The sequence below is a fragment of the Varanus komodoensis genome, unplaced genomic scaffold (genome assembly GCF_004798865.1).
Source record: "Varanus komodoensis strain SLA01 unplaced genomic scaffold, ASM479886v1 scaffold78, whole genome shotgun sequence".
NCBI lineage: Eukaryota > Metazoa > Chordata > Lepidosauria > Squamata > Varanidae > Varanus > Varanus komodoensis.
Genome location: NW_025336455.1, coordinates 2,513,450 through 2,524,437, shown reverse-complemented (window position 1 = coordinate 2,524,437; position 10,988 = coordinate 2,513,450). Strand labels below are relative to the sequence as shown.

General features: G+C 64.5%; 1 protein-coding gene across 1 annotated transcript in view; it reads right to left on the bottom strand.

Annotated features, from left to right (window-relative positions):
* PARP10 (poly(ADP-ribose) polymerase family member 10) overlaps window positions 1–2,785 on the bottom strand; it is a 23,593-nt gene extending 20,808 nt beyond the window's left edge. Inside the window, exon 1 of the mRNA XM_044453305.1 lies at window positions 2,780–2,785. The gene's annotated coding sequence lies outside the window, so the exon portion shown is untranslated. The remainder of the gene's footprint in view (window positions 1–2,779) is intronic.
* Between the last annotated feature and the right edge of the window lie 8,203 nt (window positions 2,786–10,988).

Below are 10,988 nucleotides of genomic sequence, written 5' to 3'. Positions count from 1 at the left end.
GCGCTTGCAGGGCGGCTCCGAGGGCCGGTGCCGCGGGAGCGCGGCACGGGAGGACCAGGCAGGGCGGCCCCAGGCAGGCGGCGGCGCTTCTCCGCGGCCCGGGGGCAGCGGGGGCGCGTCGTGGGGCAAGCAGGCCGCTCGAGCGTGGGGCACGGAGGGGGCCTCGGGGGAGGGCGCCGGCTGGCGGCTGCCTCACCGGCTGGAATGCCCTTGCAGACACCAGCAAGCAGGAGCGCATCGTGGGGGAAATCGCCTTCCAGCTCGACCGCAGGATCCTCTCCAGCATCTTCCCCGACCGGATCCGCCTCTACGGGTTCACCGTTCGCAACATCCCCGAGAAAGTCACCCAGGTGAGGGAGCCCGGCTGGCCGCCCCGGCCTGGTGCAAGCGCCTGGGAGGGAGAAGGCCCCGGCTGCCAGGGGGTGCCCCAGCTGAGGGTGGGGCAGGCCGCCTCTGGGGAAGGGGGCTGCGTGCGGCCCCAGCGGACCCTCCCGCAGGAATCGGTCCAGCCCCTGCTTGAAGCCGTCCAGCTGGGCGGTCGGCACCGCTGCCGGTGGCAGCGAATCCCGCGCTGCAGGCAAAGCGGAAACACTGCGCGCCCCCGCCCCCGGTCAGCTGCGAGGGACGGCCCTTTCGGGGCCCAGTGCTACGGGCGAGGGAGAAACAGCACCACCCTCTGCTTTCCCCACACTGGGCATTATCTGGAGCTCCCTCCCCGTGCTTCTAATCTGAACGGTCCCCGCTGTGGTGGCCACGCCACCGAGGGCGAGGGCGGCTGCTCCAGCCCCGGATCAGCCCTGGTGCCCCTCCCTGTGCTGCTTCCCCCTCAGCAGTGTCCTTTTCCACGTGGGGTGACCAGAAGGGACCACAATATTCCAAGTATGCCCCCCCCCCCGCAAAGATTGGTAGAAGGCAGGGATCAGCAACCTTAAACACCCAAAGAGCCATTTGGACCTGTTTATTTATTTATTTAAAAAATTTCTATGCCGCCCCCATCGCAACAAAGCCTCGGGGCAGCTCACAACATACATAAAATACAATCAATAATTTAAAAACTGGTACCATCTCGGCTATATATTAAAATCTATAAATACAATAATAATAGATTAACAGTTAAAATAACTTTTAAATAAAAAGGTTTCCCACAGAAAACAAAACACCGGGAGCTGCAAAACCCTTTTGACATCTAAACTGAAGATCACACTGCATATATCATTTTTTACCTTTATGCTATGTATAAAAAAACTATAGTGTGTTGCATTTATGAAATCAATGAACTGCTACAGAGAAAGCAAATTTTTATTTCTGCCTGCAACAAAAACATTTTGAACTCTGAAAAAAAAGATGCTGGGTTGAAGGTTACTTTCAAATAAAATACTCAATTTGAATCCTCCTCATACTTATGAAATAAAAAGCCAAACTTAAACTATGACTTTTGCTCAGATCAGCCTTCCGCATTAGTTCCGAAATGGCTTTTTTTCTCTCATCTCCATCCAGATATTTTTCAGCAAAGGCTGTGTGTTTATTCTGGAAATGTCTTGCAACATTCGACTTTTTGTTGTTTGCCAGTTTCTCAGCACATATTAAGCGTACTGGTAAACCAGCCTCGTCAGCAGTGAAAGCAAATGACTCTGCCCACGTACCATGAAACGCTCTGTCTCCTTCTGAAACTTTTATTTCCTTGGATTTATCCATGGTTGGCCCACCGGGGGTCTAAAAGCTCCATAAACCGCGTGCCGGCGGGTGTCGCACGTTGGCGGCTGTGGCGCATATTTCGAGCGACGGAGCCGCAGCAGAGGGACGAAAGCGCCACGTGCGGCTCCGGAGCCGCGGGTTGCCGACCCCTGGCGTAAGGGAAGCCCGACTTTGGCTGCTCCGCCGTCTGTCCGTCTTACTCACGCCTGGCGTGCAGCTGGCCTTCTCAGCAGCCGAGAGCCGGGCCACCCCGAGGGAGTGGGCGCGCCTTCAGGCACCAAGATCCTGCACTGAGCGGGGCGCTGGACTCGGGGGCCCTCTGGCCCCTTCCACGCCACCGCTCTGGCTCTTGGGTCACCCCCACACCGACCGGGAACCCCGTTGAACCCCTCTGTGTGAAGCCACGCAGCGAGACCTAAGCAAGCGCCGGGAGCCGTTTTCTCCTTTCTCCTGCTCCCAGGAGCAGCTCCCTTCCCCGATCTATAGAGTTCTTCGAGCTTTTATGCACTTTGCTTCTCGATCACCTTGAAGCTAATTCTCTTCCACACTAGAAAGAGGAGGGTTTTGGCCGAGTAGAAAGGAACAGGCAAAGAATATGCAAAAGCATTATAGAGTATTGTTTTTATAGCAAGCCCTACATTACGACGACGTTTGGGGTTTGGAGCTAATGCAGAGCATGGGCAGCAGGCGGCTCCCAGAGCGGAGGTGCAGCCTTTGGCATTCCCAGTTGTTGGAGCTCGGGGCGTGAGATGGGAAAGACGCCTGCCCTGCCCAGACCCGGAGAGCGCCTGCCCATCGTGGCCGGCGGGGCCGGGGGGCTCTGGCTGCAGCTCAGCAGCCGCTTCCCAGGCCGGACGGGTCGCTTCCCTTTGGGACGGGTCTCTCGGCCTCTCCTGGGAGGCCACACGCACCCCGCCCTGAGGACCCTCCTCTCTCCCCAGAGCGGAAAAGACCCTTTCCTGCCGCTGACGCCGGAGCTCTCCGCAGCCATCCTGGAGCGCTACAACTGTGTCATGGAGCGCCTGAGGCCGCTGGGCTACAACGCCAGCGTCCACCCGAGGCTGACGGAGCACATCGTGAACACCTTCGGCATCCTGCGGGAGCGGCCGGAGGCCACCGGCCCGGAAGCCGCCTCCTACAACGACCTCCAGTACCTGCAGGAGGTGGTCAGGAGCAGTGCGCCTCCAGACATGCTCCAGGACTGCCTGCTGCTGCTCAGCTGCCTCCGCGAGCTGGCGCAGGACGACGGGAAGCCCCTGTTCATCTGGTGACCGCCCCCCCCGTGCCCCCCACTGCAAGCGCAATAAACGATCTGGAAGTGCCTGGCAAAGTGTCTCGTGTGTCTGCCTCTGCAGCCAGTCCCTGTGCCAGGAACGGGTTGCGGTGCCCCCGCCCCCCCCCGCCTGGCCTTCTCTGGCGTCCCTGGCCGGCGGGCAACGCCACGCTCCTGCAGCTCGGGCCTCATGGCCCAAGCAGGGGCCGATTCCCGGCTGCAGGAAAACCGGCATCTTGGCAGCCTGGCCCTTGTGCCGGGCCAGAAATCCTCTGCGGGCGCAGCAGAGTCGCCGGCCTGTTTCCCGGCAAGACTTCCATGGCGTCTTTCCTGGAATGCCGTGCAGGGCTTCGGCACACTCAGCACATGCTGCGCGGCACCACGTCACGCCTCGTGTCGCCCCTGGCAGCCTCCACATGCGCTCACGTGTGGCTGCTGCAGCCCCCGGGGCCTACGGCCAGAGGCCCCCCCAACCACGCCAGCCCTGAGCGGGATCTGGCGCATGAAGCTGGAGCTGAAATCGTGCCGCCAGCGCCTCGGCCTCCCAAGCGTGCCGCTGCTCCGCTCTGCTCCAGAGGAAGGCCAGGAGGGCTCAGCACTGCCGCGCGCCTTTGATTCGCTGCCACGTGTGCATTTCCCTGATTGCGACCTAGATGTGCCGTGCGTGCGCCCAAGATGGTGGCCAGGGGCTGCCGCCTCAGGCCAGGGGCGAGTTCTTGGCTAGCTTCAAATGGCTTGAGAGAAGGTGCTTTTCACATGGTGTGTGTGTGGGGGCGGGGGGGCTGTCTTTCTGCATCCTTGTTGGAAGTAGCTGTGGCTTGTCTGCCTGACCACATGGTTTTCCTTATGTGATAGTGGGGGGGGGGGGTCTACCTGTGCTCCAACTCTGGTGGTCCAGACAGCACACGGGCAGTGGCGGCTTCGGAGTCTGTGGGGCAGCTATCCAGGTTTTGGCCTGAACTTAAAGGCGGCGGGGGGGGGGGGGGCTCAGTACCACGGACAGCTCCTGGAGCGCTCCAGCTGCCGGGCAGCATGGATACACCAGTCCCGACCCCGGAGCCCCAGACGGCAAGGCTCCGCAGCGAAAGCGGGACCCCTTCCCACAGCAAGCGGGCGCGGCACAGACGGCGTGCTGAACGGCGGGCCCCTGGCCGGGGCAGTCTCTGGCCAGGCGGGAGGCATCCCTGCCCGCTGCAGGCAACAGGGCAGCCTGACGTGGCTGCCCGGACCGCAAAAGCGGGGGTCTGTCCGGAATGCCGGGGGCCTCGGGAGAGGGGCTCGCTCCCGAAGCTGCACCCATGCCAGGGCCGCTCCGAGGCCTTGCTGTGCCCCAGAGGGACCCATCCGCCTTCCGGCTTCGCCTGTGCGCCTGGCCAAGGCGCTGGCACTTCCTGCTGCGTCCCCTCCAGACATGGGGCACCGGCCCCGTTCAGCCGGCTGTGATACAGGACAAACCCATAGCTGGATGCAGGGTGAGGATTTGGATCCGTCCTGCTTGGCCAGAACAGTGGCATTTTCTTTACCGCCGTTAACCTCGGGAGCTGTCCAAAGCCACTGAAGAAGGCCTCGCAGAAAAGCGTGGGGCCGTGCTTTCGCCACTCTGCACCGGGGAAGCTGCCGTGGTGGCCGAAGGGCTGCGGTGCAGAGGGCCCATCCCAGGCCGTGAAGCGGTCGAGCCTCCCCAAGCTCAGGACGTGAGACGGGCAGCTCTTGCCACACGGGCAACGGACCGGCGGGGGCGAGGCTCGAGTCGCCCGACTTATACAGGGGGCGCTTGCTAGAGCATTTCACGGGAATGAGGCCCCTCCGGCGGCAACGCCCGGCACCCAAACCCTCCCCAGGAGCGCTGAGCCGTGTGCGTCTGATGCGTGGCAACATTAATTAAGATAATCACCATCATCATTTATCTTCACACTTGTTCAAAATCAGTTTCCAGCTTCCACGCTCTGGTGGTCCCTCGTGGCTTGACTGTCTTGCCGCTCGGGAGTTCTGTAAAAGGAAGCGTCGAGCTGCACGTCGGGGGACGGGCACCGTGCCGTGCTGCTGCACAAGGGGCGCGCGCCCGTTGCCGGGGAGTCGAGCTCCAGCACGTGGTGGTCGCGGGAGGCGCAGGCAGCTCGGGGCACCCGGCACGCGGGGCGGGTGGGCCCATGCCAGGGGAGCGAAAATCCCCCGTGCGCCAAGGCGGGTGTGTGGCTGGGCTGCCGCAGTGCGTGCCGGGCCCCTGAGGCCGCTGGCACCCGCCCACAGGGGCAGCGCCCGGCGGGAGCGGGAAACGCGTGGCAGGGCAGAGCGCAGGGGGGCTTTGGGCGAAGGCGGCTCCACGGCACCCCTGCCCAGTGCCCACTCGCCCCTCTCTCTCCCCGCAGAGGACGACGGCTCCGCCTCCTGGGACCCGTGCCCAAGCAGCTTCAGCACCATCCTGCCGCGCGGGTACTGCTTTGAGTGCCCCATCCCGTGGCACCCGCACGCCGTGCCCAGCTCCATCGGCTCCGCGTCCGGCCTGCAGCTCTGGTGGGACTCGCTGCAAGTGCCCATGTCGTGGGAGATAGTGCCCGGGGCCCTCAGCCCCAGCACGGGCTTCAGCGACCTCTCCGCCCAGCTCCAGCAGCAGCTCCTCACCAGCGGCAGCTTCCTGCCCTCCGCCTCCACGTCACTCAGCAGCGGCCAGGTCGACCTGGTGCCGCTGCCGGCCCGCCCCGCGAGGCCGATCCCACCGCCGCTGCAGCTGCCCCCGCCGGGCACCATCTCTCCCACCCTCTGGGCGGTGCGGCGCGGCCTGACGCCCGGGCGGACCCAGCCCTATTTCAACTTCCCGTCGCCCTTCGTGGTCACTTCCACTCTCGTCCCCGGCCTGGGGGCCACATACGCCGGCCTGCTGCCCTCCCAGTTCCTTCTCCAGATCCCGCCCCTGCCCCTGCCCCTGGGCCCGGCCCCGGCCCCGGCCCAACTCCAATCCCAACCCCAATCCCAACCCCAACCCCAACCCCAACCCCAAGGCCAAGGCCAAGGCCAAGCGCCAGCCCCAGTCCCAGCCCCAGCCCCAGCCCCAGTCCCAGTCCCAGCCCCAGATCCTGCCCAAGCCGCCAAGTCGAAGGAGCGCCGAGGGGCCGACCGGCAAGCCACGTCTCTGAGCAGCACCAGGCCACCTAGAGGTAAGCCGGGGGCCAGGGAGGGTGCCGCGGAGGCTCCTCCAGCTGCTGCGGGAGAGTGGGGGGGCGCAGTGGGGCTCGCAGCTGTTGGGGCGGGGGGTGAGAGGGAGGGGCCTCCGGCTGGTGGCCAGCTTGCCTGAGGGGTCGTCCCCCCCACGCAGCACTGGCCTGTCTCGTGTGCACTTGAGGTGCCAGTGCCGGGGGTGGGGGTGCCAGCGGGCCTCTGCGGAGTGCAAGGCCCCCCCCCCCCCCCTGCAAGGGGGTCCCTTCACTCGTAAGCAAAAGGAAACGCTTCCCCCGTGGGGGGGGGTCGTGTTTTCCATAGTGAGCACTTGGCTGTAATTCGGAGCAGAGCTGGTGCAACGGAGCGGGGGGGCAGTGTTGGGCCGCGGCCCCCCTCACGCGGGCACTTTTAGCTGGAGAGCGGCAGCCCGGCGAAGCGGCAGCCCCAGCCGGTTCCCTCTTCGGCCATGGGGCAGGCGGGGAAGCGAGCGAGGCCGCTCAGCCAGCGCCTCCGCTCCGGGGCCGGGGGCCCCTCCCTGGAGCCCCAGAGCAGGCCTCCGCGGACCGAGGGGTCCCGGGGGCAGGCGCCCGCGGGGGCCAGCCGCCTCTTCCCTCCGCACACCAAGGCCAAGCGTGCTGAACCGGGCCATCAAATGAGGGCAGAAGCTGCAGCTCTTCAGCCAACCTTCCCATGCCCCGTAACAACAGCAACATCAGCAACAACAATGTTGTCGTTGTTTCAGTTTGAATGCTGCCCCAGTAGCCCATATCCGGACTCGGTGGGGCTCACAATACAGACGCAAAGGTCCTTATGTGCTTTTCCCAACACGGCTTCCCTCTCCCGTCCCGTCCACTCCAGTGCCCCGATGTCTCCCTCAAACCCTGGGGGGTCTGACCGAAACAGGCCGCTCAGCAGCTGGGCTCAGGCAAAGACCCAGTGGGGCGGTCTAGAAATGGCACGGACACCCCAACACCAGCAGCATGGGTGTGCCTGTCTTTGGTGCTAACAACCCGGGGCTTATCGAGCGCGAGCACCAGGACCCACGGCTTCCTGCGGTCTGTGCCCCGTGGCCTGAGGCCCCTCCGTGCAGCAACAGCTCCCGGTGAACCCGCAGCCAACCGCCTGTGTGGGCTGCAGTGCTGCCGGGCCCGCTCTGGGTCTCCAGAGAAGCCTGAGAGTTCTCCCCACACACGTTTTCTTGCATGGGCTTTGGATTACGTAAACAACGTTCCTGTTCTCACAGCTTTTGACGGGTCTTGAGAGGATGCAGCAAAACAAGCCAGCCTTTGGCGAGCTCGCGTCCCTGCGCTGCCCCGAGACGTGTGGCGTGTGGGCGCTCCCTGGGCAAAGTTCGCCCCTCTGGAGGGAGACCCCCGGGAAGGCCGGCCGAGCTGCAGCCACCTGTGCTGACCAGAAGCCCCTCTCGGCCCCGCAGATGCCAGGCAAGTCACGCTGGAGCGCATCGTGGGGGAGATCGCCTTCCAGCTCGACCGCAGGATCCTCTCCAACATCTTCCCTGACCGGATCCGCCTCTACGGCTACACCGTTGGAAACATTCCTGAGAAAATCGCGCAGGTGAGGGAGCCTCCCTCCGTGGCCCTGGCAGCCTGGACCGAGGGAAGGCGAGGAGTGTGAAGGAAACATGGAAACAGAGCGAGTCGGAAGGGGACTCCTAGGCCATCTAGTCTGACCTCCGGCACCAGCCGGCTCCGCTCACGACAAGCCCACCAGGTGCACGTCCAGCCTGTCCTTGGACACCCGCACCGGTGGGGCCTCAGCCACCCCCATGGAGGCCCATTCCATGCCCTCGGGGTCCCGACTGGCAGGAAGCGCTTCCTGGCATACAAGTTGAACCTTGGTGCATTGTGCCGTCTTGGAAAGTGGCTGTTCTTAAAAAGCAGGCTGAAATGTTCGTCAGGGTCCTGCTTCCCACGCAGAGCCGGTGCGGTGTGGTGGTTAAGAGCTGGGACTGGGACTCAGGCGATCCGGGTTCAAGTCCCCGCTCAGCCATGGAGCCAGCTGGGTGGCTTTGGGCCAGTCACAGACTCTCAGCCCAACCTACCTCACAGGGTTGTTGTTGTGGGGATAAGGTGGAGGAGGAGAATGATGTAAGCTGCCTTGAGCCCTTTGTAGGAAAAAGGCAGGCTATAAATCGAAAAATCAATAAATCAAAACACGATCAGAGGAAAGAGCCAAGCCGCTCCCGCCGGGGCAGCAGGAGCAGGCCTTGGCCTGTGCCCTCCTGCAAGCTGGTTGGCTGAGCCTCTCGTCATCCGGTGCTTTCCAGGCTGCGGAAAAAAAGGAGGCGATGGCTCCTTCAAAGCCTCGGGGGGGGGCACCTTTTGCACATGGGGCACGGGTGGAGTCACGGCCCAGAGCGCAGGGCTGGGACTATGCAATCCGGGGTCTAGTGGCGTTCACCCATGGAGCCAACTGGGCGGCTGGGCGAATCACACGCTCTCAGCCCAGCCTACCTCACAGGGTTGTTGTGAGAATGAGACTGAGAAGAGCAAGAGAAGAGTTATGTAAGCCACCTTGAATTCCATCCAAGGAAATAAGGCAGGATACAAATGTAAACATGCTTGTAAAGCATTTGCCTGCCACTGACAGCCCCTCTGGGGTGCTGTCTGAGCACCTGCGGGGGGCTGCGGGGGGCCCCCAAAATGGGGATGACAAAAGCTGACTTTCAAACCAGGCGTTGAAATTTCTGAGGAAAGGGTGGGATCGCAGAATGGGAGGGCTGGGAGGGCCGGGGGGCCAGGGGCCACCAGGGCCAGCCCCAGCTCAGGCGGGACTCCCCGCTAAACCATCCCTCAGTCGCATCTTGGACCAAAAGGCTGCAGCGAGCGCAGAACCGTGCTCACGGTGGGCAGGGGACGAACCGGATCCTGCGGTGGGACGCCCCAGAAGGGGAAGGGGGGCCAAGGAACCCGTGGGGCGCAGGACTGTCTCCCAGGCCCACTGAGGGCTGCCCACCCAGCAACCCCCGTGCTGCAGCTTGTTGTCCGGCGGGTTGTCAGGGCGCACGAGCGCCGCAGGCGTCCAGGTCCACGGGGTCTCCTGCGCTGCCTGGGGGTTCTGCCCCCGGCCACCCAGGTGGGGCGGAGCGCCCTGCCCGGCCCACCTGCTGCAGGAGGCCTGGCCCGCGGGGACGTGGGCAGGAGCCACAGCCGTGGCCCAGGCGCATCCCGGCGCTGCAAGAGGGCGGTGGCCGTGGCCGTGGCCGCGCAGGGTCCCCGCACCGTGGCTGCCCCCTCACGTGCAGTGCCGGGCTGACGCGCCATCTCCAGCTCTGGAACAGCGCGGCAGCCGGCCGAGGCAGCGCTCCCGGCAAAAGCCAAGTGCCCAGGGGCCAGCTGGGGCGTCCCGTCCGTCCCCTCCTGCGGCGCCTCCCCTCTTGCGCGAAACCCCTCCCTGAATCCCCCTTTTGCTGCATTGCTGGGAGCATCGCAGGGCCGAGCGTCCTTCCCGCGGCTGCGCGGCTCTGACCCAGCTGCCCCGCCCTGCTTTCGAAAGCGCCGCCAGAGCGGCTGCAGGCAACCCAGGCGCAATCGCTGGAGTGTGGCGCCCCCTGTTGGCGTGTGCATCTATTGCCTCAAGTAGTTAAAGGCGCTACAAAAAACGGTAACCTGTAACAGTATTTTTAACGTGAGCCAATACTTTTCTCGAAGAAATGATCATTGGAAGCTTGTGGCTACGACTGTGAAACCGACTCTGCAGTGTGCCCGTTGTCCCGGGGTGCCAATCAGGACGTGCCGCCAGTGCAAAACCCAAGGAGGCAAAGCCATCGGCCTCTTGGGAGCCCAGGACTTGGAGGGCCAGGCAACGGGGGTCCAGTTTCTCGGACCCTGCCCCAAATGAGGGGAAGCCCATGCAGAAGGGCCAGGGAGGGGGGTGGCACCGGTGGCCCCTGTTCTCCCTCCAGCCAATCCAGGTGGCAGGCGCTAGCCGGCTTTGAAGGCACCCTCCCCGCGCAGCCGGAGGAGGCAGCCCCGGCGGAGCAGCGCCCTTCCCGTGGCCGCCTGCGCAAGCTCTCCCGTGGCCGTGGCACCGACCAGACAGACGGAGGCCGGCCCGGCCGCTCCTGCGCAGAGCAGGCACGCCCCCTCACGCTCCTCTTCACCCCCCCAGGGCGGAAGCGACCCCCTGTCCCCGCTGACCGTGGAGCAGCGCACCGGCATGACGGACCGCTACAATGACATCATGGTCCAGCTGAAGCCCCTCGGCTACAGCCCGAACTTCCACCCCCAGTTCACGGAGCACATCGTGAACCTGTACGGGATCCTCCGGGAGCGGCCGGACATGGGGGCCGAGGGGGACGTCTACAACGATGCGAGCTACCTGCGGGAGGTGATCGAGAGCGTCGTCCCCCAGGAGAGCCGGGTGGACTGCATCGTGCTGCTCGACTGCCTCAAGCTGCTGTCGCAGGCCGACGGGAAGCCCCTCTTCATCTGGTGAACCGCCCCCCCAGCCTGTGCCCCCCTGCAGACCCAATAAACCGTCTGGCAAGCAGCCGTCCCGAGCGCCCGTGTCGAGCCGGCAGCCAGCAGCGCCTGGCCCACTTCCCCGCGTGGCGTCCGGACGGGTCCGGTCAGGCGCGGCTGCTCGTGCGGCTGTTGCCCAGCAGGCCCGCCAGACTCCGCGTGGTGCCCGGTCCCACAGCCCGGGGGCTGAGCGGGGGCCCAGGAGCAGCTCTCCAGCGGAAAGCGGGCTCAGAGTCACCACTGCTCAGAGGCTGCTCGTTCCGCGGCTGATTCGATCCGGGCTGGCAAGGAGGAGACGCAGGCAGTGGGAAGGGGCAAGGGCCATGCGGTCCAACCCCCCTCCGTGCAGGCTCCCAGGTCAACCCTCCCCCTCAGATGGC